A 27,701-nucleotide genomic window follows, 5' to 3' on the forward strand; every position below is an offset into this window, starting at 1 on the left:
TGTTTGGTTTGTTTGTTTGAAGGAGCTTCTAAAAGGTTTGAAATCTAGAAGCCTCTGTTAATTGGCTGAGCCTCAGTCAGGGGGAGGGGCTACCAGAGCTATATAAGCCTGTGACTCAGCGACCAGGGAGAGCGCGACCAGGAACAGCTAACAGGAGAGTTTGGAGAGGGAGTTTAGAGGGCACGAGTGACTTCTGTCCTTCTTTAAAACCTAATTCTTAGAATAATCTATACTTCAGAAGTTTAAAAAGAATCCCAGTTTACACTTAAACTTATTCATTACAAACATGGAGACAGAAGCCCAGCAGCAGAGTGGGGGCTATCCTGTTTATTGCGTTGGGTGTAACATGTATGATTACCTGCCCTGTGGGTGGGTGGTGTATGTGTGCACCTGTTGCAAGGAGCTCCTGACCCTCAGAGACCGAGTTCGGGCTTTGGAGGCCAGGGTAGCTGAACTGGAGGAGCTAAGGGAGGTAGAGAGCTATATTGATGAGACTTTCTGGGACACTGTAGTACTGTCCCACCTCCAGTCTGAGAGCCCCAGTGTTCTCAAGGAGGATGAAAGTCTCAAGGGAACAGAGCATTTAATGGGAGCAGAGGGAAACCATCCCGTAGTTGGGACCCTCCTCCCAGAGGATGTTGCGGTGTCCTCTCGCAATGAGGATACCTCTGATGAGGAGGGAATGCCAGTTAGGAAGAGGCAGGTGTTAGTAGTGGGTGATTCGATCATTAGAAACATAGATAGCTGGGTTTGTGATGACCGGGAAAACCGTGTGGTCACTTGCCTGCCTGGTACGAAGGTTGCGGATATCTCGAGGCATCTAGATAGACTTATGTGTAGTGCTGGGGAGGAGCCGGTAGTCGTGGTACATGTAGGTACCAATGACATAGGGAAGGGTAGGAGAGATGTCCTGGAGGCCAAATTTAGGCTGCTAGGAAAGAGACTGAAATCCAAGACCTCTATGGTGGCGTTCTCGGAAATGCTTCCAGTTCCACACGCAGGGCCAGGTAGGCAGGCAGAGCTTCAGAGTCTCAATGCGTGGATGAGACGATGGTGTAGGGAAGAGGGGTTTAGATTTATTAGGAACTGGGGACACTTTTGGGAGAGGGGGAGCCTATACAGGAAGGATGGGCTCCACCTAAACCAGGGTGGAACCAGACTGCTGGCACTAAACATTAATAAGGCCGTAGAGCAGTTTTTAAACTAAGAGATGGGGGAAAGCCGATTGGTGCGGAGATGCACGTAAATCGGAGAGAGACTTCTCTTAGAGGAGAATCCGTTGATAGAGATTCTCTAAGCTGTAGTCGGAAAGAGAGGAGAGGAGAGGGCAAACCATGGGCCAGAGCTGACAAACAACCGCATACAAAGGAATCCAATGCATCAGGGAAGGGCAGACAAATAACCAGTGGCAAATTTTTAAAGTGCTTGTACACAAATGCTAGGAGTCTGACTAATAAGATGGGTGAACTAGAGTACCTCGTATTAAATGAGGAGATAGACATAATAGGCATCACTGAAACCTGGTGGAATGAGGAAAATCTGTGGGACACAATCATACCGGGATATAAAATATATAGAAAGGATAGAGCAGGCCGGGTGGGTGGCGGAGTGGCACTGTATGTCTAAGATAATGTAGAATCAAATGAAATAAAAATATTAAGTGAATCAACATGTTCCATAGAATCGCTATGGATAGTAATTCCATGCTCCAATAATAAGAAATTAGCAGTAGGGATATATTACCGACCACCTGACCAGGACAGCGATACTGACATAGAAATGCTGAGGGAGATTAGAGAGGCTACCAAAATAAAGAACTCTATAATAATGGGGGATTTTAATTACCCCCATATTGACTGGATACATGTCACCTCAGGAAGAGAAGCGGAGATAAAATTTCTCAATGGCTTAAATGACTGCTTCTTGGAGCAGCTAGTGCAGGAACCCACAAGGGGAGAGGCAATTCTCGATTTAGTCCTGAGTGGAGTGCAGGATCAGGTCCAGGATATAACCATTACAGGACCGCTTGGGAATAGTGATCATAATATAATAACATTCCTGTGGTGGGAAGAACACCTCAGCAGTCCAGCACCCTGGCATTTAATTTCAAAAAGGGGAATTACACAAAAATGAGGAGGTCAGTTAAACAGAAATTAAAAGGCACAGTGACTAGAGCCAAATCCCTGAAAGCTGCATGGAAACTTTGTAAAGACACCATAATAGAGGCCCAATTTAAATGTATACCCCAAATTAAAAAACATAGCAAGAGACCTAAAAAAGAGTCACCGTGGCTTAACCACCATGTAAAAGAAGCAGTGAGGGACAAAAAGGTATCTTTTAAGAAGTGGAAGTCCAATCCTAGTGAGATAAATAGAAAGGAACATAAACACTGTCAAATCAAGTGTAAACATGTAATAAGAAAAGCAAAAAAAGATTTTGAGGAACAGCTAGCCAAAAACTCAAAAAGAAATAACAAAATGTTTTTTAAGTACATTAGAAGCAGGAAGCCTGCTAAAAAGCCTGTGGGTCCCCTAGATGATCGAACTATAAAAGGAGCAATCAAGGACGATAAAGCCATTGCGGAGAAACTAAATGATTTCTTTGCTTCAGTCTTCATGGCTGAGGACGTTGGGGAGATTCCTGAATCTGCACCGTCCTTTGTGGGTGATGAATCTGAGGAACTGTCCCGGATTGAAGTGTCATTAGAGAAGGTTTTGGAACAAATAGAAAAACTTAACGTTAACAAATCTCCGGGACCGGATGGCATTCATCCAAGGGTTCTAAAAGAACTTAAATGGGAAATTGCTGAGCTATTATCTGTGGTTTGTAATCTATCCTTTAAATCAGCTTCCGTACCTAATGACTGGAAGGTAGCCAACGTGACACCAATATTTAAAAAGGGCTCTAGAGGCGATCCTGGCAATTACAGACCGGTAAGTCTAACTTCAGTACTGGGCAAATTAGTCGAAACAATAGTAAAGAATAAAATTGTGAAGCATGTAGAAAAACATAATTTATTGGACAAAAGTCAACATGGATTCTGTAAAGGGAAATCCTGTCTTACTAATCTGTTAACCCCTTCAAAGAACTAACAAATATGCGGACAAGAGGGATCCAGTAGATATAGTATACTTGGATTTTCAGAAAGCCTTTGACAAGGTCCCTCACCAAAGGCTCTTGTGTTAATTACATGGCCATGGGATAAGAGGGAAGGTCCTTTCTTGGATTGAGAACTGGTTAAAAGACAGGAAACAAAGGGTAGGAATAAATGGTAAATTTTCAGATTGGAGAGGGGTAACTAGTGGTGTACCCCAAGGGTCTGTCCTGGGACCAATCCTTTTCAACTTATTCATAAATGATCTGGAGAAAGGGGTAAGCAGTGAGGTAGTAAAGTTTGCAGATGATACCAAACTGTTTAGGATAGTCAAGACAGAAGCAGACTGTGAGGGACTCCAAGAAGATCTCACCAAACTGAGTGATTGGGCAACAAAATGGCAAATGAAATTTAATGTGGATAAGTGTAAAGTAATGTACATCAGGAAAAATAACCCCAACTATACGTACAGTATGATGGGGGCTAATTTGGCTATGACAAATCAGGAAAGAGATCTTGGAGTTATCGTGGACAGTTCTCTGAAAACTTCCACACAGAGTGCAGCGGCGGTCAAAAAGGCAAATAGGATGCTAGGAATTATTAGGAAAGGGCTAGAAAATAAGACCCAGAATATCTTACTGCCCCTGTATAAAACTATGATACGCCCACATCTTGAATACTGTGTACAGATGTGGTCTCCTCACCTCAAAAAAGATATTTTGGCCTTGGAAAGGGTTCAGAAAAGGGCAACTAAAATGATTAGGGGTTTGGAACGGGTCCCATACGAGAAGAGGTTAAAGCGACTGGGACTTTTCAGTTTAGAAAAGAGGAGACTGAGGGGGGATATGATAGAGGTCTATAAAATCATAAGTGGTGTGGAGAGGGCTGATAAAGAAAAGTTATTTATTAGTTCCCATAATAGAAGAACTAGAGGACACGAAATGAAATTAATGGGTAGCAGGTTTAAAACTAATAAAAGAAAGTTCTTCTTCACATAGCGTGTAGTCAACCTGTGGAACTCCTTGCCAGAGGAGGCTGTGAAGGCTAGGACTATAATAGAGTTTAAAGAGAAGCTGGATAAATTCATGGAGGTTAGGTCCATAAAAGGCTATTAGCCAGGGGATACAATTGTGTCCTTGGCCTCTGTTTGTCAGAGGCTGGAGAGGGATGGCAGGAGACAAATCGCTTGATCATTGTCTTCGGTCCACCCTCTCTGGGGCACCTGGTGCTGGCCACTGTCGGTAGACAGGATACTGGGCTAGATGGACCTTTGGTCTGACCCAGTACAGCCGTTCTGTTCTTATGTTCTTATATAATATGCTTCTTTCTTGGGCTGATTTATACTCATTTGTTATTAGCACCAGATCATACTTTCAGGAGCTGTGTTTTCTGAGTTCCAGTAGATGTTATTCATCATAGTCATTCAGCTATCCCTAGGTATGGCTACACTAGCCACCCTAGTTTGAACTAGGGTGGCTAATGTAGTCATTCGAACTTGCAAATGAAGCCCGGGATTTAAATATCCCGGGCTTCATTTGCATGTTCCCGGGCACTGCCATTTTTAAATGCCCGGTAGCTCGAACTACCTGCCCGCGGCTACGCACGGCACGGGCTAGGTAGTTCGAATTAACACTCTTAATTCGAACCACCGTTACTCCTCCTGCAATGAGGAGTAACAGTAGTTTGAATTAAGAGTGTTAATTCGAACTACCTAGCCCATGCCGTGCGTAGCCACGGGCAGGTAGTTTGAGCTACTGGGCATTTAAAAATGGCGGCTCCCGGGAACATGCAAATGAAGCCCGGGATATTTAAATTCCGGGCTTCATTTGCAAGTTCGAATGACTACATTAGCCACCCTAGTTCGAACTAGGGTGGCTAGTGTAGCCATACCCAGGGATAGCTGAATGACTATGATGAATAACATCTACTGGAACTCAGAAAACACAGCTCCTGAAAGTATGATCTGGTGCTAATAACAAATGAGTATAAATCAGCCCAAGAAAGAAGCATATTATATACTACAGCAGGCTAGTAACTTAACCTTATGGGTACAGGTGCAGCAGAGAGAACAGAAGGGTGGTGGCCAACTGCAGGAGGCAATTTAATGTCTCTGTGGCACTTTGCAGCACACGCTATTTAAATAGGGTGACCCTACTTTCCTAGACTGCATACGGGATACCTGGTAAAATCACTCGTATTCAAGCGAGTTCCAGGGCCGTCGGTCAGAGCTAAGCAGCACAAACGTTCAAATTCACATCAAAGCTGACTGAGCCCCTGTGAAAAAGACTTGCCTCTCTTGGTACCTGGTACTGTGGGTTCTCCAGGCAGCATGTGGGGGGCACGCAGGGTCACAGGTCCCCCGCCCAGATTTCTGTGAGGGCTCACACCAGAACATGGCCAGCACTGTGCAGGCGGGAAGGGATGGGTGCTGCTTTCAGCCACAGGGGATGAGGGTGAGAGGGCAGGGATGACGCAGCTCGTGTCTTTGCAGAGATCATCTCTTTCCTCCAACCCCGTTTCCGGTGGCTGGAAGCTGCTTGTCCCTTCCTGCCCACAGAAAGGCAGGTAACACCTCCAAGGGTCTGCCGGCCACAGACATACCCCAGCCACCGCCTGTCCCCTGGTTACAATGGAGGCAGGAAGGGATAAACCCCTAAGGGTGGCTTGTGCACCCAGGCTTGGGGAACCTGACTACAGGGGCTTCAGAGAACTCAGCCAGCGAGGTGGCTTAGCCAGAGAGGGCACATAGGGGACAGAGCAGTCCTGCACTGCCTGGGTTGAGTTTGATGTTCTTCATGCTTGCAGAAGGTCCTCAGGAAATCAGGAAACAACATATTTTTATCAGTCAAAACAACACCTTCATGGAAACTGAAACCTTTCACATGAACCACTAGGTCAGAGGATAACAACTTAATACTGCCTGTGGCTAACGGAGCCACGCCTTTCGTTCAAGTGGCAGAACACCATGCAAAGGTGGTGAAAACCCTGCTGGAGACCCATGTGGCTGGATCACAGAATCATAGAATACTAGGACTGGAAGGGACCTCAAGAGGACATTGAGTCCAGTCCCCTGCCCTCATGGATGTCATACAGGAACACAAGGGTCCATGCAGGCCTGTTGACAGGGGGCACTGGGGCAGCTGTCCTGGGCTCCGGTGATTTAAAGAGGCCTGGGGCTCCTGGCTGTTGCCATGGCAGCAGCTGGAGCCCTGGACCCCTTAAATCTCTGCTGGAGCTCCAGACAGTGCATGCCGGGTGGTGCTGAAGGGCTAGTTGGGGGAGGCTATCTGGCAGCCAGAGGATCTGTCCCTTCAGAGAGATGCAGCCACCCCCCTTCAGAGAGACTTGCCCAGGGCCCAGCAAAGTCTGGTGTCCACCCTGGATCTCTGTCCTGTAGATGTGTTGGGCTGTTCCAGGAAGCTTGTGACTCTGGGAACAAACGTGCTAGCAGCATCTTCTACCTGTTCCTTTATGTTGGTGTTTGCTTTTCACGTTCTCCAAAGAGCTTAGTCTTTGACCCATGGGCTGGTTTGCATTAGCTTAGGGCAGTGTTGCCTGGTTTATTTTCTCTTCCACTTTTCCTCCCCCTGTGGCTGAGAGAGTCTCAAGGAAATAGTTTTCTCTCAGGCAGGTGTTACTGCAACACAAAGGCCACACGTCAGTAACCAAACACTCCCCTCGGCTACAAATCATTTATACTGAGCCAAAATGTCCTGCGCTACTCATTGCGATGGGACGTGCAGCAACCAAATCACCCCTTCAATTGTTTATCTAGGTTTTCCTCCTGAAGCCATGGCTACATTTCTGCGTGGTTTCAATTCTAAGGTAATAATCTACATTTTCAGCGGCTTCACTATTATAGTTTCCTCCCTCCACTCCTTGCAGGTGACTTCATCTCCGTGATGGCCTCTAGGATGTTTAATTCCTTGCTGATCTCAGTAAGCAACGCAGCCACAACAGCTGGTTAGGAAATCAATTTTTTTTCCCCTCAACAAACAACTTCAAGCTTTCAAAGTGAAATCCTCTAGTTTAGTGGTTCTCAAACACCATGGCACTGTGACCCCCTTCTGACAACAAAAATTACTACTCAACCCCCCCCCCCCCCCCCGAAGGAGGGAGTGAAGCCACCCAGGTTGGGGGGCTTCAGACATTGGCTTCAACTCCAGGACCCTGCTAGTCTAACACCTGCCCTGGTGACCCCATTTAAACAGGAGGTGACCCTCTTTGGGATCCTGACCCACCATTTGAGAATTGTAGCATCCAACTCCAAGATTTTGGCAATTGAAAACCAAAATATTTGGGATTCGAAATGAAGGTTTTAACTGGGCTGTAAGACAGATGTGCATGGGCCAAATTCAGACGGGGCATAAGAAGCAGAAGATTCATCGACCACACGTAGCAGCCCTTATTCATGAGCTGATGTAGGGCAGGATGGAATGGGTGGGGGAGGTTTAACAGCTCATTGGCAGGGCTGTGTGATTGTCAAGAGAACAGGGTTTTGGGAGGCCTGGGGAAAAATCTGCAATGGAAGCCGCCCACTCTCCCCACTGGAAACTGAGGCCCCAAGCTGGGGTGGGGCTGAAGAGTGAATCGGCCTCCCCTTACCTTGGAGTGGCAGCTCCTGTCCTGCGGGAGTGGGCCTGGTTCCCTGCTCTGAGCATTGCTACCTGGCTCACAGGGCCTCAGCGCAGCTCATGATCACCACCACAGCTCCTCCATTGACAGAGGGGTGGCTGGGTCAAATTTCACTGAGTGGAGTTGGCACCTGGCTCGGCGCCACTCAAGTTTGGACTGAGCTGCCCGACACTCAACGTCCATAGGTTTGGGGACCCTCTCAAATGGAAGGCCTGAGGCAAACTGCCTCTGTTTCCCCTTGCACGGGCGGCCCTGCCTGGGGATCTGGAAGAAGGGAGAGCTAGAAGAAGCAAGAGCTGAGATTGTGGGGAGGGAAGAGAGAAGGTGACTTAGCGGGAGATGGATCAGCCCAAAGGCAGCAGCCTCTGGGCTTTATTTTAATTCTTTTAAAGCGGATTCAAGCCCACACAAACTCTTGCTAAGATTTAAGCCTGGCGATGGGGCTTGAGCCTCTCCTGACCCTGTTCCAGCAGCGTCTTGCCTCTCCTGACACATTCCACCACCTACTTCTCCTTCATCCACCCTGCCTCGCTTTCTCCTCATCCCGCCTCAACGCACTCCCTCGCTCTGCTGGCCTCTCTCCTGTCACATGCCTCTTTCCCTTCCGCATCCCTGTTCCCTATTGCTCCTTGCACCAATCCTCTTTCACCCCCCATTCATCCATTCCCTCCATCCCCTGTTCTCGCTCTCATTGACCCCCTGGCTTCTCTCTTTCCCCCTTTCCACCCCTTCCTGGATTCCCCTTTGCACTGCCATTACCTCCTCTGGAGGTAGGGTTGCCAGATGGTTTAACCAAAAATACCAAACATCTCCCTCCCCCACAAAAAAAAACCCACCGGGGAAAAAATTCTGTTGAGAAAAAAAAATGGGGAGACCAAAGTTGTTGAGAAAAAAAAAAAAGACCCTGAGAGTTATTAATAAAAAAAAATTAAAAATTAAAAAAACCCAGCATGGTCCCTTTAAGAAATGCTTTAGAGCCAAAAAGCCTCAAACAGGCTGCTGGCGGCCATCCACCCTCTTATCTTCCTGCTCCGGGCAAGACAGCTCCCCTGCAGAACCAGGTAAGCACCCAGTATTTTTGCCTCCTGGCCAGGAAAAAGTCAGAAAATACTGGACATTTTAGGTGTCTGGTATTTTCTGAATTTTTTTACTGGACAGGAGGTGAAAATACTGGACTGTCCGGGTCAATACTGGACACCTGGCAACCCTATCTGGAGAACACCAGCTGCTTTAGTTGGGATCAGGAGCTTTCTCCTTTCTAGATGCTGCCTTGTCCTTTCCCTTAAGCCACATGTTTCAGTCACACTTTTCCTTTGTTTCCCTTTCCATCCACTGCTTCCCTCAGTAGGTGCCATTGCATCAGCCTGGCTGTCTTCCTCTTTGCCTTCTGCCATCTTCTCTTTCTCTTCCTGAATTCCTGAGAGACTCTGGCCTTGGGCTTTGCCCGTGTAGATTCAGGATCTGGAATATAGCAGACTGGGCCTGCGTCTACTGCTGCTGTTACTATTACATGCAATTGCTTGGTGGTGACAGGCCGACATTCTCAAGGAACCTGGCTGGAAGAAGGAGTGATTGGACACTTGTATCTCTGCGGACCTTAAGGCCAGGAAAGATCATCCAGTTGGACCTCCTGCTTAACACAGGCCAGAGAACTTCAACCAGTCAGGCCCATTGTGACCAGGACCCTGGAGCGTGGGACTGCTGAGCCCTCTGTCCCACCAACTGGAGGTATCCCTCTGATTCTGTGATGCTGTGTCATACCACAAAGCCCTGACAGGCACTGCACTTGCAGACATCCACAGGCAAGAATACACCCAACTGAGTTACATCAAAGCTTTCTCACCCACTCATGAATCAGCAATGAGAGGGTCCAGCCAGACCCTCCAGCCCCCCAGTCAGGCACCCCATAACTGTACCCTTTTGCCTTTGTCAGGAGCCTGACCACTGTAAGTTCATTATCTAGGCACCCTCCCTCAATGTGGAGAGGACACGCACTAACCTTTGTAACCCGATCTGAGACTTCCCAAGCACTTCAACCAAAACACAGAAGCAAGGAAGTGAAATACAAGCACATCAGAGCCAATACTCATAATTTCAAGTACAAATATGATACATGCATATGAATAGTACAGACAGAATTCGCAAATCATAAGCTTTTTATAGACACCTCACTTGGCCCACTTCGTACAAGATTTGGTGCAAACATATAACAGTGTTTGCAACACAGATCTGTATCTTCATATTACAGGCCAAATAACGCACAACTTCCCTGCTCCTCATTTGCTCTTCCCCACCTTTTGCCTCTTGTCATTTATTTCAGTTGTAAGCTCGTTAAGGAGCAAGGACTGTCTCCCAGAGTGTATATGCCCAGCCCCTTGCACAATACAGCCCCAATCTCAGCATTGAGGTGCTCTTTTCTTACAAGTAACAACTGAGTCATAGAGATGAGGGAAGCACAAGAAAATCCATGCCCAAAGTCTGGCTGGGTTGCAGTGGAAGGGTCTGTTAATTGCCGGAAACAGCCTGGCTCTCAAACACTTTTTCGACTAATGAGACATTTAAATTTCAGCCCAACTAAGATCACTGAATGTGCATGCATCCGGACTGGACTTTTCCATTTAATATAGCAACAGCCAGGAAGGACAATTGCCATTTTTTTCCTTTCACACATTAAATGGCTTCTAATTCCACGTCTTTTTCTGGAGACCTGTGGCAAATCAATGAAAAATGACCCTTAATCCGCCTGAGCTGCTAAATCTCTCAGGAATCCCTCCCTCCCAGAACACACTACTCTAAATGGCTCTTCTTGGTACCATTAATCAACAAGTCTGGCTCCTGGATGCCTCATGGTCCGTGTATACTTGGGGAAACCTTCTCGTTTATAAAACACCGGGACCTCACACAGTCTCCCATTCCCCATGACCCCAGAGAGGGGTTAATGTAAGCTGGCTGAGTGGGAAAGTTCGAATATTTACATGGCAGGCCATTAGCAGAACAGTGTTAGCTCCCTTTGGTTGGAATGGACATTACAGTTCTTGGTCCTATGTATAGTAACAAGGTTGCCTCTGAAACAGAATGACTTCGTTCTTTTTTCTGGCCATCCCAGCTTGTGACTTGGTGACAGTGTACGTGCAGCCTGGGCGGAATTCGATTGTAACAAACCAGATGGATAACATTACTGTTTGTTTTTCAACATGCCCGCCTCCCATGTTTTCTTAGTTGAATGTTGCAAGCAAGGTGCTGTCAGTAATTCTGGGCCCTAGGGCAGAACAGTCAATGGGCTGTGCCCAAACAGGTGGTGTTGTGTCAGCTGAGCTGGCTGGTGCCCAGCAAGCTTCTGGTTGAGCTACTGGTGCACTCTTCTGGCACAGCCAGGGCCCTTATATACCCACCTGGTAGGGTTGTCAAGTGTTTCATTGGCAAACCCAAAGATCTTTGCCCTGCCCCCTGCTCTACCCCTTCCCTGAGGCAACGCCCCTGTCCGGCCTCATCTGAAAGGACCCACCATTCACTCCAGCCCCCCATCACTTGCTCTCCCCCATCTTCAGTTTCACTAGGCTGGGGCAGGGGTTGGGTGCAGGGAGGGGTCCATGGTGCAGGCTCTGGGAGGAAATTTTGGGGTGTGGGCTCTGAGTTGGGGCAGAGAGTTGGAGTACAGGAGGGAACAAGGGGGGCTGAGCTTATCTTGGACGGCTCCCAAAAGTGATCGACACACCCCTCCGGCAGCAGCTCCTAGGTGGGTAGTCTCTGCTCGCTGCCATCCTCAGGCACCACTCCTGCAGTCCCTATTGGCTGCAGTTCCCAGCCAACAGAAGCTGCAGAGCCAGCACTCAGGAAAAGGGCAGAGTGCAGGCTCCCAGGGGCCACACAGATGATGCCAGCCACTTCTGGGAATGGCGTGGAGCAAGGGTGGGCAAGAAGCTTCCCTTGACACCACTGCCCTGCTGGTGCTCCCAGACCCTTCTAAATTACCCAGGCCCATGGGAAATTGCCCCCTTTGCCCACTGGCGGGCTGGCTTGCAGGAAATTATGGGGCACATCAGATGACGAGAGGGGTCAGACAATAAAGACAGTGGACGTAGAGCCCCTGGGCTGGACACAGAGTCCCCAGGGAAAAGTGGGGCATGCAGGCTCAGCAGCAGAGCCGGAAACCTGAGCAGAAGGGGCATGTGGCTGGGATGCCCAAAACTTGGTGGTGCCGCAACATCCCTGCACTCCTACTTCCAATGCCTAGGGAAAAATCCCCCCTTCTGCTCCCTCCCCTTGTGCCTCAGTCTGCTGGTGGTCTGACCAAGCTCTCCCCGGCCCTCCCAGTGCCACAAACAGCTGTTTCACGGTGTTCAGGAAGCTCCAGGAGGGTAGGAGAAGGGCAGGGCAGGGCAGGGCAGGGGCAAGGGCTTGGGGGAAAGGACTGAAAGGGGACAGGCCTGTGATGGAGTAGAGGGGGGTCGAGCACCCCCTGGCTAGGGGGGAAGTTGGCACCCACGACTGGAGCTATAAAAGACTGGCCCTCTCACTCAGTGAAGAAAGAGAACTGCCAGAGGAGCAAGATGGCTCTCCCCGGGGCTGGGGCTTGGAGCCGTGTCGGAGACCCAAGAGGAATGGCCAGAGCTGCCAGATCCTGGGAACCCTGGCGAGCCGGTGGAGCTGCCACTTGCTGTTTACACAAGTGTGGCCAAGGACAGCCCCGGAAGGCTGGTGGGAAGAACCTCAGGAAACCCAAATAGGGTTCGGTGTGGGACTGATTGCAAACTAGTCTGTGTGATGCGTGATAGGGCTCTGCTCTGGGAGATGGAGGAGGGGCTGCATCCCCCCCGACCCTCACCTGGCCATCCCTTTCCTGGTGAGTGGCTGCCTGCATCCCCCATTAGGCCAGGAGGCCTGTACTGGTCTGACACCCGCCGGAGATATGGCACCAGATGACTTTGATTGTTGCTAATTCCCCCCAAACTGCTGCGTTTCTCCCAGAGCCATTAACTACCCAGTCTTGATTGAGACCCCTGGGCAGATAGACTAATAGCAGCCCTGACTGATTGCCAAGCAACTGATTTCTAGCTAGCCCCCTCCCCTGCTGCTGGGGGGAGGGTCATAGAAAGAGGGCTGGGTCTCGCACCCTGATGGGGAGAGACCCGTGACCGCCTGACAGTTCCTTTTGGCTTTAAAAATCAGTATAACAAAGATATTTTGTTGTAGTTTGAACCCCTCACTCTTGCCTCCTTCCTGTTATTATATCACTTCGTCGCTGAGAACAGAATGCAGCGGGTTGAAATGTTTTAATCAAGCGTGTTTAGCAACAAAAACCGGCGTCTCTGCCAGAAGTTTGCAGACATTTTTTTCTGCACGTCTGCTTGCAATTTGCCCGTTGTGATGTGGTCGCCATTTTTAACCCTGCTCTAAGTGCAAACCACAACTCAGCTGAACAGTGGCTTGGGAGAGGCCCTGCCATAGTTGAGATGAAATAGGACTTATTAAAGATAATCAACTGCATTAGAAAGGAACGTGAAAGAATCCAGTCAGTTCACTCCAAAAGAAGCACTTCACTCAAAGCATTTACACAGTTCTTACACTGTAAAATGATGTTCAAAGGAGCATAAATGCAATTTATGTCTCTTTACACCCCTTAGGCTATGTCTAGACTGCAAGCCACTTTCGAAAGAGGCTCTTTCGAAAGTTACTTTCGAAAGAGCCTCTTTCGAAAGAGAGCGTCTAGACTGCACGTTGAACTTTCGAAAAAGCGGCTTGCTTTTTCGAAAGAAAGCATCCAGTGAGTCTGGATGCTCTCTTTTGAAGAAGCCCTATTTACATTGAAGAACGCCTTCTTTCGAAAGAGGAACTTTCGAAAGAAGGCGTTCTTCCTCGTGAAATGAGGTTTACCGCCATCGAAAGAAAAGCCGCGTTCTTTCGATTTAATTTCGAAAGAACGCGGCTTGAGTCTGGACGCAGGGGAAGTTTTTTCGGAAAAAGGCTACTTTTCCCGAAAAAACCCCTGAGTCTGGACACAGCCTTAGGGCTCTGACTGGGTACATCTACACAGCAGGACTAAAGTCAGTTGTGAAGCCTAAGTCAAAAGAGCTTAATTTGGTTTTTGGTTCTGTCTACACAGCAAGAAGTCGAAGGAAGAGCACGCTTCTTTGACTTCCCTTGCTCCTTGTAAAATGAGGGTTACCAGGAGTCCGAGTAAGAAGTCTTCCAGCCTGACATTATTTTGAAATAAAGTCTTGTAGGGTAAATATGCATTGGCTGTGTCTAGACTGGCAAGTTTTTCTGCAAAATCATCTGCTTTTGCGGAAAAACTTGCCAGCTGTCTACACTGGCCGCTTGAATTTCCGGAAAAGCACTGACAATCTCAGGTAAGATCGTCAGTGCTCTTCCGGAAATACTATGCTGCTCCCGTTCGGGCAAAAGGGCCAGTGTAGACAGCACAGGAGTGTTTTCCGCAAAAAAGCCCCAATTGCGAAAATGGCGATCGGGGCTTTTTTGCGGAAAACCGCGTCTAGATTGGCCACGGACGCTTTTCTGCAAAAAGTGCTTTTGCGGAAAAGCATCCTGCCAATCTAGACGCCCTTTTCTGAAAATGCTTTTAACGGAAAACTTTTCCGTTAAAAGCATTTTCGGAAAATCATACCAATGTAGACGTAGCCATTATGTTATTTCGGAATAACATAGGGTATGTCTACACTACAATGTTAGTTCGAACTAACGGATGTTAGTTCGAACTAACTTTAATAGGCGCTACACTAGCGCTCCGCTAGTTCGAATTTGAATCGAACTAGCGGAGCGCTTAGTTTGAACTAGGAAAACCTCATTTTACGAGGATTAAGCCTAGTTCGAACTTACTAGTTCGAATTAAGGGGTGTGTAGCCCCTTAATTCGAACTAGTGAGAGGCTAGCCCTCCCCAGGTTTCCCTGGTGGCCACTCTGGCCAACACCAGGGAAACTCTATGCCCCCCTCCCGGCCCCGGACCCCTTAAAGGGGCACGGGCTGGCTACGGTGCCCGTGCCAGGTGCAAGCCTGCCAGCACCCAGCCAGCAGACCCTGCACCTGGCACGGCACAGAGCCACCCACCCGATGTCCCCCAGCCCACCCCCTCTTCCCGGGACCAGGCTGGCGGCTCCCGGGAGCTTGCCCGGGACCGCAAGAGGCGGGCACCTTCCTGGGCTAGTGCGGACATCGTGGACCTTGTCCACGACCTCCGCACTAGGCACAGAAAAGTGGCCGGCTAGGGCAGGAGAGCTGCCAGCCTGGCCACCCAGGAGCAGGTGTGCATGAAAATCAAGGGGGTCCACTGAGACCCCCGACCCTGAGCCCTGAGCTTACAATGGCCGTCCTGGGTCAGACCAAAGGTCCATCTAGCCCAGTAGCCTGTCTGCCGACAGCGGCCAACCCTAGGGACCTTGGAGGGGATGGACCAAAGACAGTGACCAAGCCATTTGTCTCGTGCCATCCCTCTCCAGTCTTCCACAAACTTTGGGCAGGGACACCACTCCTACCCCCTGGCTAAGACTACTCCATGGACCCAACCTCCATGACTTGATCTCACTTCCCTTTAAACTCTGTTCTAGTTGTAGCCTTCACAGCCTCCTGCAGCAAGGAGTTCCACAGGTTAACTATTTGCTTTGTCAAGAACAACAACTTTCTCTGACTAGTTTCAAGCCTGCTACCCATTCCTTTCCTTTGGTGTCCTCTAGTCCTTCTTTATGGGAACTCAGGAAGAACTTTTCTGAATGCACCCTCTCCACCCAACCCCTGCTTTTAGAGACCTCTATCCTGTCCCCCCTCCGTCTCCTCTTTTCTAAGCTGAACAGTCCCAGTCTCTGTAGCCTTTCTTCATCTGGGACCTGTTCCCAACCCCTGATCATGTTAGTTGCCCTCCCCTCTCCCAGCCTTTCTCTTCCCCTCTCCCACCTCCTTTTCCCAGTCTCCCCCAGTTTTGTTCAATAAAGACAGATTCCATTTTTGAAGACACGTTATCTTTATTTTGTACATCAGGAAGGGGGGCTAGGGAGGGGTAAGTGGAAGGAGGTGAGGGAGGAATGGGGCACGAGCCCCCGATGGGGAGGACTGGGCTGGCTCTGCGGGCTTCTGGGGGTGGAAGCTCTCCTGCAGCCCCCCAATTGCCCCCTCTCCCCAGATGGCAGCCTGCGGCAAGTGCAGCCGGGCTGATGGCCGAGTGCTGTGATGTGCCCAGTGTGGGCACTCCAGGCACTCCAAGCCAGGACTGATTTTCAAGCAGGGCACCCCTGAGAACTGTCTGTCCGGGGTGGGGGTCGGGTCCCTTTAAGCACAGCCCTCAGCTAGCCTCAGACAGCATCTCCACGCTCTAAGTCCTCCTCTGATGCCCTGCCGGCACTGCTTCCGGCCATCCTTAAGCCCTGTTCAGGGTCCACTCAAGGTGGACTTGCTAGTTCGAATTAGCAAAACGCTAATTCGAACTAGTTTTTAGTTCTAGATGCGTTAGTTCGAATTAGCTTAGTTCGAATTAACTAATTCGAACTAAGTTAGTTCGAACTAACTCTGTAGTGTAGACATACCCAGGGTGTGCGTCTACACTACAGCATTACAACACAAGAACGTCAGTTATTCTGAAATAACGCTGCTGTGTAGACGTACCCTGTGAATGAGATTGTGGCTCTATGTCTTTCTTTTACTAGGCACAGGTGTCACCCTTCTGCCAGGTGGACCCAGCAGCAGCCAGGACTAGGTTCAGTATCTAGGGGATACAATACAGAACTGGCTCAAGGCCCCACCCAGTAACCTGGGAAATTCACACCCCACTCCTGGGTGCTTCTGAGGGGCAATGCTTCCCTATTCGCAAGCACAGAGTCTCCTAAGTGCAGAACAGACTCTTTTAATAAATGGGGGCAGTAACTCAGAGTTAATTTGGGAAAACCCCACAAACAGGGTTCATAAACGTAAACCAGAAAGTCTTACCTCAGGTAGGTTGGGCAGTGTCCTTTTCCCCTCAGGTTCTTAATTCCAGCAACACAAAGGTCCCATTCACATGCCCAGCCCTTCTTGGCACCCTAGAGTTCAGAGGTGCACTCTGGGTGTGGGGAGGAAAAGAGGCAACTTTCTTGCCCTGCTGGATGCTTGGTGAGCCTCTCCCTTGCCGCCTTCTGTCGTCCTCATTCACTGCTCCCACCAGCTGCTCTCCCCAGACAGGCTCTCAGTTACTCCAGCTCAGAAGCGCAGTCCTGTCACAAGTAACTGCAGCTCCAATGGAGCAAAATAACAAAGGAGGCACCTAATAAAGCTCTATTCTTGGAACAGTGAGAAACAGGTTGAACCTGTCTTGCAGCAGACCCTTGAGGTGTTGAGGCCGGGTTTGGGGCCCCCACATTGGCAAGGAGAGAATGGGCCACTTTATTAGGGGCCCAGAGGCCTGGGTGCCCTCACCTAGGCTGCAAATTGTGGTGTGTGGGGGAGGGGGCTGGTGTTACAAGTGTAGCCCCTCCCTTACTATAGAAGCCTCTGACCTTTACTGAGAAGATCTTGCGTGCTACAATCTAGCCTTAGAAACTCCCACGATGCCTTCGGGAAAAGGGGGAAAACTGCTCTCTTCCAGCAGTGCTGGGAGGAGCAGATGGTGGGCTGCCCAGAACCTGCTGCTGGGAACCTGCCTGAGCTTTGAGCTGGGAGCTTCAGAGGCTGTTTGGGGGTTGTCCCGGAAGGGGAAAGCCTGTTGCTCTGCCCGGAGCTGACAGAGGGGCCTGCAGGGCAGGAACAGGGACTGTTCTTTGGGGAAGTGCTTGGAAGGGAAGGAGCACAGCAGAGAGACTGAGTCTGAGAGGTAGAGGGATCCGCCCAGTGAACTGGGGCCCAGAACTGCTGGGCTGTGTCTAGACTGGCATGTTTTTCTGCAATGCGGAAAAACTTGCCAGCTGTCTACACTGGCCACTTGAATTTCCGCAAGAACGCTGACTTCCTACTGTCTGAAATCAGTGCTTCTTGCGGAAATGCTATGCTGCTCCTGTTCGGGCAAAAGTCCTTTTGCGCAAAAGGGCCAGTGTAGGCAGCTCAGATTTGTTTTCTGCAAAAAAGCCCCGATCGCGAAAATAGCAATCAGGGCTTTTTTGCACAAAAGCGCGTCTAGATTGGCCATGGATACTTTTGCGCAAAAAGTGCTTTTGCGGAAAAGCGTCCGTGCCAATCTTGACGCTCTTTTCCGCAAATGCTTTTAATGGAAACCTTTTCCGTTAAAAGCATTTGCGGAAAATCATGCCAGTCTAGACGTAGCCCTGGTGTTTGGTGAGGCCAGCCTCAGTTTCAGAGGGGTTGTGTAGCTTGTGGCCTTGGCTGGACTAACACACCAAATCTGCACTGTGCCGGCTGCTTGCTGGCTGTGGATCTTCTAGCTCCTCCATGCAAGCAAGTCAAGTGCCTGGGACTCTGAAATCCAGAGGCACGTACGCTCAGGCGTGGGGTCAATGGTGGTGGGGTAAATGCCAGTTAGATGCATTTCATTTATTCCTGTTTGTTAATTCATTTTAGTCCACTGCATGCTGTGGATTTAATGTAGGAGTTATATTTAATCTTAGCCTGTTATATCCTGTTTCTTTAAGCTGTTAAGGAAAGGTGTGGGTAGGCTATTTTAAGAACATTAGATGCATATTATTTATAATTGTTATTTTTGAGTGACATCCCTGTCGCAGAGGGATTTATTCCTGGTGCTTCCCAAGGCACGGCATTGCGTGTGTATGGGGGCTGGCCTGGTGCAGGCACCACCATATTTAATTCCTTTAGAAGCAAGGGACTGCAGAAGATGGACTAACAAAGTCCCTCCTATCGAATGTCACCACTGGGATACTCGGGACAGGGGCAGTGGGTATAATAGGTGGGGGAATGCACTGCCTTCTCACTCTGCCAGCCGGTCCCCATCCAGATTCCACCCCCAGAATGCCCAATGTGGGCGTCCTGGGGTGGAGTATTGCTGCACCCAAGCGCCCGCCCTCCCCGTGCTCTAGGACCAAGTAGGCTGGGGCTGTGCGCTGCCCACCCTCCCTGTGCTCTGGGGCAGGGGAGGCTTGGTTCCCATTGTGGCAGGGCTTGGGTAGAAGGGATGGGACTCCCCCAGCCCATGACTCAGGATCTCCTTTAATATCAACAGCATCAGGTGCCCAGGCACACAGGTGAGTGTTGCCAGCTCCCAAGTGCATCTGTATTGAGCCCGAACAAATTATTTTTGGGCCCTGCACGGTCACGGGACACACCATGCACCGCCTCCTTGAGGTACTCTGGGATTAGTACAAGGCTACTGCCCCGCATCCGTGGTTTGCGCAGTCACTTTGTCAGTTTTGTCAGCAGAAGGGTGACCGTAGAATTTGAAAGCCATCCAAGAGCCGATTCCTTTGCATTCCTTGTCTGATTCTCCCCACCCCAGTCTGTAAGGTTTGGACTCTGTCCAAAACCCATAATTCAAGTCCAACAGCCAGCGCTTCCATTTGAACATATTTCACCCTGATTTAATGCATGATGCCAGCCGAATGCAGGTAGGTTGCCAAGAACAATTTCCTCCAATCAAAGGAAAAGCATGGTTTACCCCTGTGACTAAGATGCATAAGAACACATCTGGACTGGAGAGAGTCTAAGGCAGGGGCTAGAGAGCTCTGTAGCTGGACAGGTCCCACAGCTGGTCTTCCCCAAGCAGAACCAGTATCGCTCTGTGTCCTTATCCAGCTCCTCTTGCAATGACAGAGGGAGTGTGAGTGGGTGGAGGGGTCAGAAGGCATCCAGGCCTTAGACCCTGGTTGAGGCTTTTTAGGGGGATCTGGCTGTACATTGGAATTGATGGGAGCCTGTGGCTACATTTGCTATTTAGCTTTGACACTCATTGTGATTACTAATGTCCCCGTCAGCCTAGGCAATGGAGAAGTGGAGGGTAGAGACTCTGCACGCGCTCAAATGCCCTGCAGGGCAGGGAGGCTGACACCAGGGCTGATGTACCTACTGGACAGAACTCTGAGGACCGTTCCATCCATCACCACTCCCTTGCTCTGCAAAGAGCCACTCAGGCATGTGAGAAGCTCTGGGATCCCAGCTCACGCACATTGCTCTGCCCGATACATTCAGCGGGAAAGCTGCTGAGTCACATCCAACCAAGATGGCAGAACAAGTAAGGTTCAATCTTATGTTGCTTCTCTTTGGATGCTGTTTCCAATCCAATGCTTTTCCTCATCTTTTCTGTCACCATTCAGTTATTTTCAGGCATAGCTGGGGATGTTCAAAGAGGGTGGGATTTTTTGTTATGTGAGACATAGTTCCGGCAGCCAGCAATTGACATTTAGTAAACAATTAGCCAAGTATGTGAAATCCACTCCTCACAATTTTGCCCGCCTCATTCTGTTTTGCGTCACTTGCTTTCCCTTGTCTTTCCAGCCACTTCAACACACCTTGCACTTCTCACTGTCTCCGGAACTTGTCAGGACAGAAACCAGAGGTGAGTTGCTTTCTGCATTGTTCTCTGGACTGCTGCTTGGGTGGCAAATTATGAGCTGTTGGGACCCCAGTCCAGGGTCTAGGGAAGTGGCCCAACTTGCAGAATACCAAAGATCTAGTCGCAGTTCTGCCAGCAGTGGGGTCTATGACTTTGGGTAGGTTGTTTCCCCGGCCAAGCTCCAGAGGGCAGCTTTGGGGTTCCTTTGGCCGGGACTGCACTGGGTCTCTGCAGGGCTGGATTGTGGAGCAGGGGCTCCGCCAGGAGGTCTGCTCCCTCGGAGGCCACAACGGACCTGGTCGCCAGAAACAGCTTCCAGGTCTGGAGGAGGTCCTGGTAGAATTCCGGCAGTTCTGAGAGGTCTCGCGGAAGGCCCCTTGGCTGGATGAAAAAGAGCTGCCGGTCGTATCGGAGCCCTCGGAGGCGGCGGAGGAAGGCGTGCCCCAAAATGCTCCATGCCGGACTACCTGCACTAAAGAGGAGTCTCTGCAGGGCCTGGAGGTGGAAGGTTCGGACCTGGCTGTGCACACAGACCAGGCCCTGGCCCCCCTCCTCCAGGGGGAGAGACAAGACCCCTTGCGCGTGCAGGTGGCGGAGTCTCCCTCGGTGCGCCGGAGGCTGATCCTGGCAGAAACCACCATGGTCGGGGACCTCCTGGACTACGACAGGGGGGACTGGGTGGATCCCCGAGCGCTCGCTCAACGCATGGGGCTCTCCACCCCCCGAACCCCCCTGCGCCTACTCCAGGAGGTGAAGGCGGCTTTGTCGCAGCCCGCTCGCGATCTCCTACAGAGAGCCCTGCGAGAGGGAACACCCCGCCCCTCCCCTCCTGCAAAGCCTCTGTCCCTCTTTATTGGGCCCCTGTCCCGCGGGCCCCCCGGCCTCCCCACCCTTGGACCCCCAGCTGGCTGCAAAATCTGCAGCCGGTCTGTTTCCGGACCGCGCCCAGGGAACAGCTGTACACGCTCGTGCTCCACGCTTTGCATTTCCCCACCCTCGTGTCCCGCCCCGATACAAAGTGGCGGGACTACCTCAGACCTATAGAGGGTGGGGAACCCCGATGGGCCAGCGTTTATTCGACCTTAATTCCGCGGCCCGTCGGGGACATCAGTTGGCGGCTCCTTCACGGGGCCGTGAGCACGGGCGTGTACTTGGCGCGGTTCACCCCCATCCCAGACACCTGCCCCTTTTGCGGCGTGAGGGAAAACCTGGCGCACGCCTACCTCGAATGCGCCAGGTTGCAGCCCCTATTCCGGCTCCTCCAGAACCTCTTATTGAGGTTCTGGCTGCACTTCTCCCCTCACCTTTTTATTTACGCACACCCAATCTGTGGCCCCACAAAGTCGCGAGACCTCCTCGTCAGCCTCCTCCTGGCCTTAGCGAAAGCTGCCATCTACAATAGCAGGAGGAGGAGGTTAGACGAGGGGGTTCTCTGCGACTGTGGGGCCTATTTCCGCTCTTCCCTCGTGTCACGAATCCGGGCAGAGTTCCTCTGGGCGGCGTCCACTGGCTCCATCGACATCTTTGAGGAGCAGTGGGCGCTGTCCAGGGTTCTCTGCTCGGTGTCCCCATCCGGCTCCCTTATTTTGAACCTGTGACCTGCACTCCTTGACCCTGTTGTCATTATTTGTCCCAAGCAATCAGTTGGACATGGGTTCAGTGTCCCTCCCATAAGCTTCGCCCGCCCACCTTCCCATGATTTCAAATAGGCCCTCCTGCTCTGGATTAATCCTGGAGTGAGCTCTTCAGGGTTGAGATTTTGGCAGTGCAGAAGGAATCCGAGACTCATTGCAGGTGTGGTGTTCTGCAAATGAATTGCTAAAAAGGGATGGGTGAAAAGTTCAGTAAAAGGGTGAAGACACAGAGGTGAGTGGTAGGGAAGGAAACCCTGAGATCTTTAGAAGATCTTGTGTAACTCACTGGTGAGTGTGAATCACGGCTACTGCATCTGTTCTCCTCTGCTCCTGCTGTTAGCTCTGGAAGTTCCTGGTGTGTCAGCCAAAGGGGCGGCAGTAACAGATGAAGTGACGAATGCTCTTACTGCATTTAGCACCAGGATCCTGGCAAAACTGCAGTTCAGAATTACCTGCTGCCTCCCAAAATCCTTACTGCCAACTGCAAATGCTTTTCTCCATTTTCTGTCCTGAGGCTCCAGTTATATTTACACAGTAGCACTTTCAGCTTGTGCGGGAGGTACTGTAAACTGTTGGAAAATAACTTAATAGCTCCACCTCCACCTCTGCAAAAGGTGGAAGTTACGTCTACTCTGGTGCTTAGTTCAGGAGAGTTCAGAACCTCCTGCCCCCCGCAGTGAGAGATGCAAGTTATATTGAAGGAAACTGTAGTGTAGATGAGGTCTGAGCAGTTAGAAAGGAGTGGCCATTCCTGTTTTCGCTGGGCTACCCATTCTGCTCTAGGTAATTCCGAGCCACAAGGGCAGTGTCATACCTAAATTAGGTTATTCCAGGAGAAGCAGTCTGCACAGCCTTAGGCATGAGTGTGCAAGTGATTCTGGTTCAGGTTGCCTCATTTCAAGCTTCAGATCTGTGGAGAACTTTCTAACATGCTTTGCCAGCTCCTGCAACTGTTCTGTAGCCCGCCTACCTCCCGCCACGTTCAGTTATTGCTAGTCACTAATCACTCCGTAATTGGTGTTCCCTGCAGCCCCAGGCCAGCCATGCCACTCAGCGAATACATGAAAAGCCCACCCTGCCGGCACCTCCCCATCTTTATTCTCTCGCAATTCATAACAGCCTTCTGCTTGTTTGCCTACATTCGGCTCTCCAAAGACCCAGGCCAAGAGGTCCAGGCTGGCCAACCCTCCACCCTGACCACCCAGCCTGTAAACAACCCCACAACTCCACAGCCTGGTTCGGAGCTGACCATCTTGCTGTGGACCTGGTCCTTTGGGCAACATGCTGCTCTGAGAAAATGCTCCAAGCTCTTGGGCATCCAGGACTGTCACATCACGGCCAACCGCAGCTGGTACCTCAAGGCTGATGCTGTGATCGTACATCACAGGGATGTTTGCTCCAGCCCAAAGACATTGCCCGAGGGCCCACGGCCCCCTTCCCAGCGCTGGATCTGGTTCAACTTGGAGTCTCCCACCCACAGCCCTAACCTGGGCTTCATGGATAACCTCTTCAACCTGACCATGTCTTACCGAAGGGACTCTGATATCTTCACCCCCTACGGGTGGCTGGAGGTCCTCAGCCAGCCCCAGAACTTCAGCATCCCTGCCAAGTCCAAGCTGGTGGCCTGGGCGGTGAGTAACTGGAACCCAGGCTCCCGCCGGGTGCAGTACTATGAGGAGCTGAAGAAGTACATCCACGTGGATATATATGGCAGCAATCACATGCCTCTGCCCCGGGACAAGCAGTTATCCACCCTGTCCCAGTACAAGTTCTACCTGGCCTTTGAGAACTCGCTTCATGAGGACTACATCACCGAGAAGCTCTGGAGCAATGCCCTGGGCTCAGGGGCTGTGCCCGTTGTCTGTGCCCCCCGCGAGAAAACTATGAGCGCTTTCTGCCCCCCGATGCCTTTATTCACATCAATGACTTTCCCAGTGCTCAGCGGCTGGCCCAGTACCTTCAGGAGCTGGACAAGGACCTAGTGCGCTACCAGCGCTACTTCCAGTGGCGAACGTGGCTCAAACCATCAGAGAGAACTTACTTGGCCATTCACCTCTGCAAAGCCTGCCAGGCCTTGCAAATGACACAGACCTACCAGACCAGGCCTGCTCTGTCCAAGTGGTTCCGCTAGGGGTGACATGCTCAGTTGCTGTGTTCAGGGCAAGTCATATACTGCTGGCTTGGTTGCAACTAGCCATGATTGACATTTTTCTTTGTTCAGCGATGTGCTTGCATTCATTACAAGCTGGGTAGACTTTACCTGAGAGATTGGCTGTTCTCTGCCCAGCCCCTCCCTGGTACTCCATTGACTAGTTTAACAAAACTGGAATTGTGAAATGTGGAATAAGGAAACGAGACCAAATAAAAAGGCAGCTTCTGGGAATTAGATCAGGGATCCAGTTTCGGGGAGCTGTGGTTATGGCCAGTCTAGCCACTTAGGGTATGTCTAGACTACATGCCTCTGCTGACAGAGGCATGTAAATTAGACATACTAACGTAGTCAATGAAGTGGGGATTTAAATATCCCCTGCTTCATTAAAATAAAAATGGACGCCACATTGTGCCGGCTCAGCTGATTGTCGGCACAACGCGGCAGTCAAGATGTGGATCGGTTGACAGGGAAAGCCATTGTCAACCGATCCCTTATGCCTCATGAAACGAGGTTTACAGGATTGGTCGAAAACGGCTTTTCCTGTTGACCAATCCACATCTTGACTGCCACGTTGTGCCGACAATCATCTGAGCCGGTACAACGCGGCGGCCATTTTTACTTTAATGAAGTGGGGGATATTTAAATCCCAACTTCATTGACTATGTCGGTATATCTAATTTCCATGCCTCTGTTGGCAGAGGCATGTAGTCTAGAAATACCCCTAGGTTTGAAAGAGGAAAGAGCTACTTCAGCTTGGGAGACATCCAATACAAAGATATTATGACTACTCAAGAGGAGGCAATGGGTTGATGTGGGGTAGGAATAAGAACAGAAGGATGAGAGGCACTTGGGGTATTCTAGCTTCCATATGTCAAGCTGAGCATTTTATGGGCCTAGTTGAATCTTTAAGGGGCCTAACTAATGAATAACGATTCTCCATCTATGGCTATTCCACTGGTTCTATATTTGGACCTTCCTGACAATAGTTTGGGGCCCTTTGAAGTTTTTTGAAGGGGCAAATGTGACGGGTGCTGTCACAGAAGACTCCTTGGGGGTGCCTCCCAGAGTACTGACAAAGCCACTGACATTCACCTCCTTCCTCTCTGGAGCTTCCCACCACCCTGTCTTGCTGAGCCAGCTCTTCTGGTCCCCCCCCACCGAAGGTACAGAGCTGAGATTAGTGCTCTGTCCCCCCAAAGAGCAATGCAAACACTGACCCTCTTCAGGTCTGAGGAGAATGCAGTTTTGGGCCCAGCTTCCAGGGAGCCCTCTCCACAAATGGGATTAGAACCCCAAATAAATCATTTAGGCAAGCCCCGTTTAATAATGAAAGGAGGATGTACCTGCTGATTGCTCCCCCAGATAGCAGTTGTTTACACTGGGCTTGATAGTCAATAAAAGTGAGTTTATTAAGTACAGACAGTAGAATTTAAGCGGTTGCAAGTGAAAACAGGCAGAGCAAATTGAATTCCAAGTTTAAAATAACAAGAAATGCATAGCTAGTTCTAACATACACTCAAGCTTATTACAAAATCACTCTAAACAAGTTCTTATTTTAGCTAAAGCTCCAAACCAGGGAAGATTTTTTTCCCTGGGTCTCTGGTTCATTCTCTTGGCAATGACACAGCAGCCAAAGACAAAGGCCCTGTAAATTTGGCATCTTAAATAGTCTTCTTTTTAGAAGGGAATTCTTGGTCTCCAAATTCTACTCTTCCACGGAAAATTACCTAGTCAGACCCCTACCAACTGGGTTGGACATGTGACTTCCTAAGCCCAACTAGTGCTTAGACTCAAATCACAGAAGAGGCTGTTTACTTGTGATCTCCCAGACATTGAGAGAAACACTCCTGATGGCTTTCATTTGCACATTTAAAACCATAAACCATTCCATACTCCATATTTCTAACTTTCTATACAAGAATGACACACACTCCAAAGTAAGATACACACATCCTGCAGGTTGTGATTAAGATTGGTAGGTTACATTGCCATGCTAGTGGAGTTCAGGCTGAATGTAACAGAACAATGATAAAGTGAAAAAAAAATAGCCATTTGGACCTGTAGGATCTTAGCCCTGGTGAATGAAGTCCAAAGTCACTGTTCTTATCTTGAAAGCATTCTAGTGCTGGTACATATGTTGTTGAAAACAGTTGAAAACTCTTGTTTTGTACTAACATGTTCTGATATGTTGTGGCAAGTCACTTAAGGGACATTGATTAGACTAAAGGTTTTAATGTATAATCTTACTTTGTTAGGTATGTCTACACTATAGCATTAATTCAAGTTATTTTAACTCGAATTAGTTAATCTGAATTAAGCTAATTTGGATTAACGCGTCTACACACGAAATGCAGTTCGAATTAGCATTTTGCTAATTCGAACTACTGCGTCCATACAGAGTGGACACTGAATCGGATTGAAGGCCGGCAGGAACCAAGTCAGGCGGGGCATCAGGTCAGGAGTATCTGTGTGTGGCTGTTGCCTGAGGCTATCTGAGGTTTGTTCTTAAAGGGACATCCCGCCCCCTCCCCTCCCAGCTAGCCAGTTCGCAGGTGTCCTTGCTTGCTTGCCTGTCTCGCTGCGGGACAGCAAAGCATTTCTGTCTTGGAGTGCCCTGAGTGCCCACACGCAGAACATCACAGCACTCAGCCATCAGCCCGGCTGCACTTGCCCCAGGCTGCTATCCGGGGGATCAATCGGGGGGCTGTCAGGATCCAGGAGACCCTGCAAGAGAGCTTCCACCCCGAGGAGCCCGCAGAGCCACCCCAGTCCTCCCCATCGGGGGCTCGTACCCCATTCCTCCCTCACCTCCTTCCACTTACCCGTCCCTAACCCCCTTCCTGATGTACAAAATAAAGGACACGTGTGTTCAAAAATAGAAACTCTCTTTATTTAACAAAACTGGGGATGAGCGGGGGGGATTAACCTCTGGAGAGACTGGGAAAAGGAGGTGGGAGAGGGGAAGAGAGAGAGTGGGAGAGGGGAGGGGGAAACCTGGGAGGAGGGAGCTGGAAGTGGGAAGCCAGGGGAAGAAGGAGGAGGGGAAGTATAAAACTATGGTATACCCACATCTTCAGTACCGCGTACAGATGTGATCTCCTCACCTCAGAAAAGATATTTTGGCCTTGGAAAGGGTTCCGAAAAGGGCAACTAAAATGATCAGGGATTTGGAACAGGTCCCATATGAGGAGAGGCTAAAGTGACTGGGACTTTTCAGCTTAGAAAAGATGAGACTGAGGGGGGATATGATAGAGGTCTATAAAAGCATGAGTGGTGTAGAGAGGGTGCATAAAGAAAAGTTCTTCATTAGTTCCCATAATAGAAGGACTAGAGGACACCAAATGAAATGAATAGGTAGCAGGCTTCAGACTAATAACAGAAAGTTCTTCTTCACATAGCGCATAGTCAGCCTGTGGAACTCCTTGCCACAGGAGGCTGTGAAGGCTGGAACTAGGTTTAAAGAGAAGTTAGATAAAGTCATGGAGGTTGGATCCATGGAGTGCTATTAGCCAGGGGTTAGGAACGGTGCCCCTGGCCTCTGTTTGTGGAAGGCTGGAGATGGATGGCAAGAGATAAATGGCTTGGTCATTGTCTTCGGTCCATCCCCTCCGGGGTAGCTGGTGCTGGCCACTGTCGGAAGACAGGCTACTGGGGTAGATGGACCTTTGGTCTGACCCATTACGGCCGTTCTTATGTTCTAAGCTCAGGGCTCAGGGTCGGGGGTCTCACTGGACCACCTTGATTTTCACTCA

The 27,701-nt window shown here is 50.0% G+C and overlaps 1 pseudogene; it reads left to right on the forward strand.

The window, feature by feature from the left end:
- The first annotated feature begins 22,831 nt into the window (after positions 1-22,831).
- LOC102456334 (3-galactosyl-N-acetylglucosaminide 4-alpha-L-fucosyltransferase FUT3-like) lies at positions 22,832-24,215 on the forward strand (annotated as a pseudogene).
- Positions 24,216-27,701: the final 3,486 nt, after the last annotated feature.

Source organism: Pelodiscus sinensis, chromosome 32 (genome assembly GCF_052426305.1).
Source record: "Pelodiscus sinensis isolate ZL-2025 chromosome 32, ASM5242630v1, whole genome shotgun sequence".
NCBI lineage: Eukaryota > Metazoa > Chordata > Testudines > Trionychidae > Pelodiscus > Pelodiscus sinensis.